Source organism: Berghia stephanieae, chromosome 12 (assembly GCF_034508935.2).
Source record: "Berghia stephanieae isolate SIO BIC M18660-M18661 chromosome 12, UCSD_Bste_1.3, whole genome shotgun sequence".
Lineage (NCBI taxonomy): Eukaryota > Metazoa > Mollusca > Gastropoda > Nudibranchia > Aeolidiidae > Berghia > Berghia stephanieae.
In genome coordinates, this window is record NC_088371.1 from 34148209 (window position 1) to 34158208 (window position 10000).

The 10000-nt window shown below is 35.8% G+C and overlaps 1 pseudogene; it reads right to left on the reverse strand.

Annotated features, from left to right (window-relative positions):
- Positions 1 to 10000, reverse strand: part of LOC144957642 (uncharacterized) — a 25219-nt pseudogene that overhangs the window by 587 nt on the left and 14632 nt on the right.

Genomic DNA, 10000 nt, shown 5'->3' on the forward strand with positions numbered 1-10000 from the left:
AACTGTGGGATTATATTTGGCAATGTGTTTATATATCATAATATAATTCTAATCAGATATCTATTTAGAACTATAAATATGTAAACACATTCAAATATCATTCCAATTCCCTTTTCTTGTGTGCAGAAATACCTCTTTCGCATAGAAATTCCTACGAGTGGTGTCTGAAATTCCTTTGAGCCAAATTTACAGTTGGCATCTCTGAGAAGAAAATGTGTATGGTGTAGTTCCGTAAGGGTAAGGACAAAGACAAAGGGAGCGTATAGAAAAAGAGAGAAAGATAAGAAAAAAACTGGATTATTCCTTGATCAAGACGCAAACCACAGAACTTCAAATTGCCAGACAGATGTGCTAACCATTAAACCACCATGGAATCCCAATTTTCAAGGACTGATATTTGCTTATACTTATAATAAGCGTACTATTAAATTTCAACATACCTCACACACACATTGAACACCAAGCAAGAGACATGAGTATGCATCAGAAAACCAATATCTAGAATTTGCAATAATTGTAAAATAAACAAAATAAAAAAACACTCTAAATTATGCGATAATAGAACAAAATTTGTATGGTTTAGTGCCGGTAAGGACGAAGCGAACAAGAATGGTCCATAAAAAGGTTGGCCATTCCATGACTGGAACTTGAACCATAGACCTGATCATTTCCAGCACTACACCATACAGATTTTATTGGCTGCATAATTCAATGATGATAAGTCAGGTTTGAGAGTTTTTTAGGGGAAGGGCGAGGGGAATTGTGAAGAGAGGATTGGTCACTGAGGCTAAATCAATTCATACACCTTAATGTAATACTATTGAAAATTTATAACACCACTTACTTGTATTGTCAACCATATTGTGTTGTTCTCTTGAAGTCAACTTTTTACAACTTTTTACATATTTGGCGGTACCATCACTGTGGCTTCTACTTCAATGGGGTACACTAAAAAGAACAAGCATGTGTAACACTACTTTAAATATAGTGACAACAGTCTGCATTTTGTATGTTTGCCAAAAACTCTCTCAGGTTCCAAACTCACTTTTTCTTCTACAAATTATTTTCTAACACAAGACCTCTCCAACATTAAACAGAGCGGTAATAGCAATTTAATATGGAGTATATGACCTCTGGAAAATATTGACATTATTTTCTTCAAAATGAATATTAAAAGGCTAATATTGATATTAAGATTTTCATAATTCTACAAAATACATTGTATGCCTTTTATCTAGCAAGTAAAACAATGTTCGTATACAGATTAAGTTTCCATTATTGTACAGTATAGCCTTTGACTGACAAGGTATATCAAAACTCATTTTATTACCTCAATAAGGTGTGATGAGGACCTAACATAGGCATTTTAAAAATCATGTCAATGTTTTCAGATTAGTGACTTTGAAATGTACATCTCTAGGTTTTCCAGTGATTCAAAATAATAATGGTTGGAATTATATATATATATATATATATATATATATATATATATTATATATATATATATATATATATATATATATATATATATATATTATTATATATATATATATATATATATATATATATATATATATATATATATATTATTCATATAGGCTTTGAAAATCTCTATTTATATTAACAGGAATAACAATAATAAACATTTTATTTGCTCATTAAACATAAATACAAAAAAGTCTTTTATAATTAATTTTATACTGCCACAACCACTTAAGTCAGGTAGGTAGCCTTTTTATAATGTGTCTTTTTCTCTACCCTTACTTAAAAAAGGGAGACTATTCGGTCAAACTAATGGAAAAGGAACATGGCATTAATTCAACAATAATGATATATAATATGCTTACCAGTTGAGGATGTCATGCTTTCTTCATCAATTGGTACAGGATAACTTTTGCGATTGGACTCCATTTTCTTTTGTTAGTCTCTTTATAAGAAGAATAAATAGTTGAATGGAAAGAAATTTAATACTATTCTACAATGTACGCAATAACCCGTCTTTTAAAATTAATTTACCTCTTAGAGCTGGTGGTACTGGGGATGAGCTATTTATTGATAGGATTTTCTTCATAATGTAACGGGGCAAAGTTGCAAATAAAGCAATGAAAAGGCACACCGTGGAAAAAATAACAAAATATGTTACAAAATAAAACTTCTAGTCTCTTTGTATGCTTTACAATCACCTCTCCCATCTCTGTTCCTTTCTGTTTATTAAAGTTTAATAACCTTCAACATCACTCACCAATCAAGGGGACATCAGAAAAAGGTGGTAGGTCGGAGTCCTCATTATCAGATTCAAAAGAATCGGGAATATATTCATCTCCGGAGTCTTTGACAAATTCAGACTCAGCACAGTCATAGTCATTAAAGTCCTGAAAAATAAGGAATTCTACTTAAATCCAACGTGTTAAATTATTTATACAGAGGTGCATCAAAAAATAAACCAGTCCTAAGTCTATTTGGAAATAATCACCTTAATTGTTTGTATACACTCGAGCTAGGAAATATCGAACAAGTCGGGACCAGGCCTATTTCTTCGAGATTTCCATGTTGGAGTATATTACATAGGCTATGAGAAAGAATATGAAGGTGGTAAATGTGGGTGGTCTTGATAACAGTCTTATAATTATTATAATGATAACTCTCCATTATTGTGAATTCTACCAAGGGTCGATAGTGAGATAATTCAATTTCCTTTTCTCGGCATCTTTTACAAAACTATGAAGAGAGTTTTCACTGGTGTTGCATTTAGTGCGTTTTGTCTTGTTCAATTATAGTTATAGAAATGGAGTGACAATTCCCACTGCGTTTGGGCTCGATAAAAAGTCAAATCCAGAATATGGCAGTGTATATATTTGTGTGTGTGTATATGTGTGTGTGTGTGTGTGTGTGTGTCTATGCTGTTTAGTATTTTTTTTTATGAAACGAAACAACTTAATGTAGCTTTTAAACATATAATAATTCATTTTTTTTTTGGGAGTTACAAAAGCACGCAAGAACATGCATAAATGTCGGATTTTTTGCATAATTCATGGCATAATTTGCCTTGTCTTGGCATAATATTGCCCAAAAAATGGCATAATTCTGAGGGGACAGGTATGTGTATATGTGTTGGTGGACACAGACTAGAGCTATATTTTCGTCTCCTTATCAAAACACAGATTTATTTTTATCTTCATGTGTCCATCTCGGAATGTAACATTATATTCTATTGCCAAAATCTTCACTATCTCCGTTGACACTCGGTATTATACGGCAATTTAAGAATTGAAAATAAAACAAAACCTTTGACTTGTGCGGCTTGTAGTACGACACTTACTTTCGGATCGGAAGGTCCCGAGTTTGAGCCTCACTCAGCGCAAATTAAGTCATTGGAAACGACTCGATTAAGACTCACTTTATTTCACTGTAATAAGGGTGTAAAAATGAGTACATTGCCTATTAACAGCGTTGTCTCTGTCGGGGAAAAAATTGTAATATCACCAAAAAAGCCTAAGTCTCGTTCTACATGTTAGGTTTTGCTGTTGGCCATGACGCACTGAGCACGTTTAGTGGATACTGCGCTGTATGGAAGCTCAAGCATTTTTAAAAAATAAGCTTTCCTAACAACATCTATGTGATTATTAGTGTCAGTCTAGTGGTAAGTTGAAATTAAATACTACTTACTGCTACTTAAAGGGGGAGCGACATTAAAAATGATGAATTTTGACCCAGTTTGCTAAAAATTAGATTTTGGTGGGATGTTGTCAAGTGACCATTTGTCTGCATAAAAAATTGCATGAGAACTTCATCTTCATTTTTTTCGACTCAAAAAAACGTATTTGTGACCCATGGTATGGTTAAATCCTGCCCATTTTTAGTTTCAGTTGACTGATTTCATGAAAGAATATCAAATAGTTAAGTAAACGCAAAAACATTTCAATTAAAAGTAAAAACTCTCCTCTATCTTCAACAACCAATCACTTTGTTCTTAATTATTTCATGTGGTCACAACCCAATCAGAGAGCGAGAGGAGAGTTTTTCCCTAAACCTTTCGCGTCCTAATCATCTGATTGAGACGCCTCGACTGCCTCTCAAATCCTTTGTTTGATTTTACTCTGGATGCTAATGTATAGATCCTGTTTTGAATTTGGTTCTTGGTGGATTTGTAGGCCCTTTAGGCAAATCATCCAGAGACAGTCCACAACTCGAGGCAGCTCTAATAAAGATATGAAAATGTGTATGAAACAGTGCCAGACAAAGCAAGATAGAAAAATTCAAATTTGGTACAAATCTCCCTGTTTTGTTTTGTTTTTGGATGTTTTTTTCTTTTGTATTTTTCTCTCTTGCTTTGTCTGGCACAGTTTCATATACATTACACGTTTTCACATCTTTATCTTATACCAGTGCCTGCTCCCCACTTTGTCACAAGGCGCCCAACACGCCTCGCACGAGACGAACAAAGTTGAGCACAGCAATTTAGAATATCAACTTCCATGGGAACACGTCACAGGCACAGTCATAACAAGAAAAACTGTGGGCCTTGAATTCAAGCAGTGCTCGGGTTTTTTGGGGATATTTTTTTATCTGGAGTGGGGACGTTTTTTTGTTTTTATTTTTTGGGGGAAGGGGGAGGGTTGGTACTTCCACCTTTCAACTGTTTCCTTCAGAGCCATTGGGCCCATGGAGACGAAGTTCATTTCTGTTTCTATAGTGTTAAACGGACAATAGAAATTGCTTGTTGCACTCTGAATAGGCACTAGTCAACCGCAAAGTACTTTACGCCAGATCTTTCAGATCCAGCTACTCAGTCACAGCTGGGTAGACAGGGTAGGAGAGGGGGCAGAGAAAAATCTCGACTGCTTCCGGGATTGATCACGTTCTATATGCCTGTGAAGCGTGTGCTCTACCAACGGAGTTATCAAGACCCTCTGCTGACAAGAGGGAATTTATTGAATTTGTGAGAGACTGCTCATTTCTTTGGAAGACCTAAAAGCCAGAGAGAATCACAAGAAGATTTTTTGACAAGTTTCTTCTTACAAAATGACATGTAAAAAACGTCCTTGGATGGACACAGAAAAAATAGCAGATACCTATAGATAGAAAAACACTTTGCCTAACATGTTTCACGGACATGTATATGGAAGAACCTTCAAAATTAATTTCAACTACAAAAACGTTCATTGACACCCCTTACAATCTCCAGTTTCTCGAAAGTAATGATGGTTCTCGTTATTGCTTTTTTTCTTGGCTCACGTTGCTGCCCTACATGTCACCAGGCCTAATGTGCAGTCCAAAGTAAGTGGTACGTTAGCTAGGAAACAGAGAAAATATGGTAGTAAGTATTAGTAATAGTCGTGGTAGTTGAGTTTGACCTTGTCTTTGCAACCCTCCAAAATGGAATGTTTTTCAAGAAAGTTCAATACTTCCTGTTTTCCAGGCAGCCTTCATTTGGTGGTATTGTCGGTGATGTAATTTTTAAAATGGCACCCAACAAATGTCACTTAACTTTGTGTATCGTTGCTCCTTATAGTTAGAGGCTGATTCAGTAGAAACTATTTCTTCACAATTTTTTGAAGTGACTTCATCATACCCATCTGAATTTGCTTCATCGTTTAATTGCATAAGTGTAAGAGTACAGATTTTCTTTCTCACTACAAGTTCCATCAGTATTGGTATTTACCCCGGGGCTGTATCTATCTACAATGTTCAACAGGAATTTTCCTACTTGTGTCAATTCTCTCACAGCCACTGGGCACTGGTACACATTTTTGTTTATTGCTTCAGAATGTCCCATGTGGCTGTAAAATGTGTCTTTGCTCTTCTGGTAATTCAAGCTGGGTAAACATCGTTGAGACCTTATGACGAAATTTGTCAGAAAATTAAAACATTTTGCTTCTTTAGATTGGGACAGCTGTCAACCACTGATTTTAAACAGTGATAACCACTAGCATGGTCGAGAGAGTCACTTGTGCTTGGAAAAAGGAACACAATTTGTTTTGAGATATTGCAATTACTTCTTTCAGAGAGGAGCTTGGTTATGGGTTCAATGGTGTCTTCTGTGAGAAGTACTGGAACCATCTTTCTTGATCCTTTGCCTGATTGATACGCGAGCTTCAAACTTTGAACAAGGTACTTTTCCACTGGGTCATCAATCTTTTCGACCAAATAAGTGTCAATCCACGCACCTGTTACTGCTTCTCTCCATTATTTAGTGTCAGTCTTATAGGTTCACCACCTCGTCGAGCATTAAACATTGTCAGTCTGGCGACTAACAAGTTACTCATTTTAACAAAAGTATGCCTATCCCAAAGTACATACTGCTCTGTCAGTTTTTAAAAATTTCTTCAGTAATGAACATCCTAAATGTTTTAATGTTTTCCTCATCAGGCATAGATGAGGGTTTACGAAGACCACCTCTTTCTGTTCGCACTCAACCTGAGCTGTAAAAAGATAAAATCCCAGTAGAGGTCAAGGACATCCAAAAACCTTATCATATCTGCTTCCTTCTGTGTGTCCCCTTTAATCACGAAATAACCTCTCATTACTTTGACAGCTTTCTTAAGAACAAAACCAATCCTGACCTTCACCCCAGGTTTGCCCTGTCCACCATCTATGGCACATATTCTCCGGACAGTATTTTCCAGAACATTAAAATGTTTGTAGTCCAAAATGTCCAGGCCAGAAGCGTCTTTATTTCCTGACTCATTTTTAAATGTCAAAATCAGATTAGCTCAAACCCTCATATCAGACATTGTAACGCCCCTCTTCCTTTTCACCGATCTTGCCCATTGCTTTATTCCAAAAAGGATTGTGACTAAATTTGATCTACAAATTTCTCCAATTCCATTCTTTCTAAACCTATCAAGAATGTTTTCGTTGAAATCAAGGTCAACTTACTTGCGCTACTCGACAACTCATACATCTTTGCTGTATTTGATATTGCTGACATATTCCTCTCACACGTTCGTTTATGTTTGAATAGGCTCTTAGCATCATAACAGTTTCTGCACTTCCTCGAGCTCTTTCCCGTATAAGACTTGTATTTTTATTTATCTCTCGACGTGCCATATTGGCTTTATAAATGCCTGCCTTTTAACCCCCCAAATGCCCTCTCCTGTTCCTTCTGTGGAAGCTTGAGCGCAACAGCAACTTCTTCTTCATCTTTGTGCTTGCGCTTCAGATGTCATGTAAGATGGGCGTTCTATGTGTTGCAAAACTTAGAAAGACGCTTAGGTTTCTGAAATAATGGGAAAAGAACATATAAATTAGATGATAATAGAGTCCTAAAACATTTTTAAATGTGACAAAACTCAAATTTGACAAAAGGAAAAATAAAACTACCAAACCTCAACATAAATTAATGGCTAAGCATAAATAGTCAAATCAACCCTTTGCTTACTGACTCTTCTGTTTCACTTATTACAATTTAATAACACATTTATTAACAGTCTTATCCAAGGGAATAGTACTGTTGTGTGACTCGAGCTTCGTTTTGGAGAAGACTTCAAATATCAGCCATGGATTGAGGACAATTTGGGAAAAACTAATATACTTAAGTCTGTCGATTGAAAAATGAAGCAGTTGCTGTACTAAGCAAAACCATACCATTTAGTCAGTAAAGAAAGATCCCCAATATTAGAATCCTTTCTCCAGTACTCCGTCACTAAATATTCCGATTGTGTATTTTTGAGGACCCCCTACTTATATGAAACAGCTTAAAAGATGTCAGAGTCAGACGATTGGCAGACATTGGAAGTGACCACCATCTTGTCACAGCCAAAATCTCTACTAAATTGACGAAAACAAAAATAGCAAAACAGAAGAAGAAACGTTTCAACACAGATAAATTGAAAATCCCAGATATCCAAAACAATTTCAATATCTCAGTAAGAAACAAATTCAGTGCAATACAAGATATTACAAACATGACAATCCAATATTTCAACCACGTCATGCAGGAAAGTGCCACTAAACCCTTAGGACACAATAAATCCAATACAGAGAACTGGATATCAGCAAGGTCATGGGAGCTCATTAACCAAAGAAAATCAATCAAATTAAATCTCTTGAACGCTAAATCCCCCGACTGAAAGAAAGGCTATCCAGCGAATACACATTGAAGGATAAAGAATTGAAAAAATCCACAAGGAAAGACAAAAGAGATTTTGCAGAAAATTTAGCAACTGAAGCAGAAAATGCAGCTGTAAGACAAGACGCACAAACGCTATACAAAATCACAAAAAGCTCTCGGGAAACAGCAGTTATGGTCAAGAGAAACCATCAAAATCCCAAGATAGTAGTGTCATCACAGACGAAAAGGAGAAAATTGAAAGATGGAGAGAATATTTTGCAAACCTTCTGAGCAGACCAGACCCATCTTCTTACAAATATATCCCAGAAGCAGAAATGGACGTAGAGGTCAATCTTGGTCCAATCACTGAGCATGAGGTGCACGAGGCAATACAACAACAACAAAATGGCAAGGCCCAAGGTATTGACAAAATCAGTGCGGAAATGCTTAAAGCAAACTCGCAAGAAATGTCCAAAATTTTCAGTAAATTGTTCACCAACATTTGGGATAATGAAGAAATACCAGAGGCCAGAGGATTGGCAGAAAGGCATTATCCATAAAATAGCCGAGAAAGGAGACCTGGGAAATTGTGCTAACTGGCGTGGAATCACACTCCTGTCCGTAACGAGAATTTTTTAAAATAGAATACTTCAAAACACAATGATCTTGTTAATGATGTTGCCGATAAGAAGACGAAGTGCTCAAACTGCCTGATTTAAGTGCGCATTCGATACTATTGTTCGGAAATTGCTCTTAAACAGACTTCAAACCGATTTTAATATTCAAAATGATGTTTTGGACTTGTTTGAATCTTATCTTTCTGACCGCACACAGTGTGTTGCCATTGAAGATTCTCTTTCTGATATGAGTGTTCTACAGTTTGGGGTACCCCAGGTTTCTGTCCTGGGGCCCATCTTATATACCTTGTATACAACACCCATAAATGCTATAATCTCGGCGTATGAGTTGAATTTTCACTCAAATTTATTTCCCTGTTACTAACGATACAAGAGTGGACATTGTATATCGAGTGGAAGCGTGCGTGAAAGACATAAAAGGTTGGATGGTTTTAAATAAATTAAAGTTAAATGAGGATAAAACGGAAATAATAAGTTTTTTATGGAAATAACCGGAAAAGAACAGATATAGAATCATTGAGCATTGCTGGTAGTCAAATTAGATTGTAAATGGTGGAGATGTCAGGAATTTAGGTATATTTAGATTCACGATTGTGTATGGACGCTCATGTTAGTAAAGTTGCTCAGATTTGTCATCTTCATCTCCATAAAATTTATAGAATTAGACATCTTTTGGATACTGAGTCTGTCAAAACATTAATGATATCATTTGTACTTAACTGAATAGATTACTGTAACGCTCTGTTACAATCGTCACCAAAATATATAATTAGACAGCTTCAGAAAGTGCTAGAATGGTGACTAGTTGTGGGGTGAAAGAGCATGTAACACCGATTTTAATATCTTTGCATTTGCTCCCTGTTAACAGCCGAATTATGCTCAAAGTTCTATGCTATGCTTTTAAATGTTTTAATAAGACAGCTCCTGTATACCTACAAAACATGGTTAATCTCTATGTGCCGGAGATAGCACATAGATCCAGTGGTCAAGATCTCTTCCAGGTTCCTCGCTGTAGATCGTCTTTTAGTTAGAGATCTTTTAGCCAGTCGACACCCGTCTTATGGTGTACTTAGTGAGATCATCTAAAAGTCTCACCAAACACATGCGTTGGGCCCCAAAAAGGAATACACTCAAATTAGATACACGTACAGGTCATAATACAGAACAAAAATATAAGATAACGTAACATACAGAAATATATATCATCTCCCAAAACTATAATAATAAATCCGACTGTTTCCCTCCTAGCCAGTGACTCTGCATTAGTCAAGACAGTACTAAATAATCTCATTTTAATACAAAAATCAGA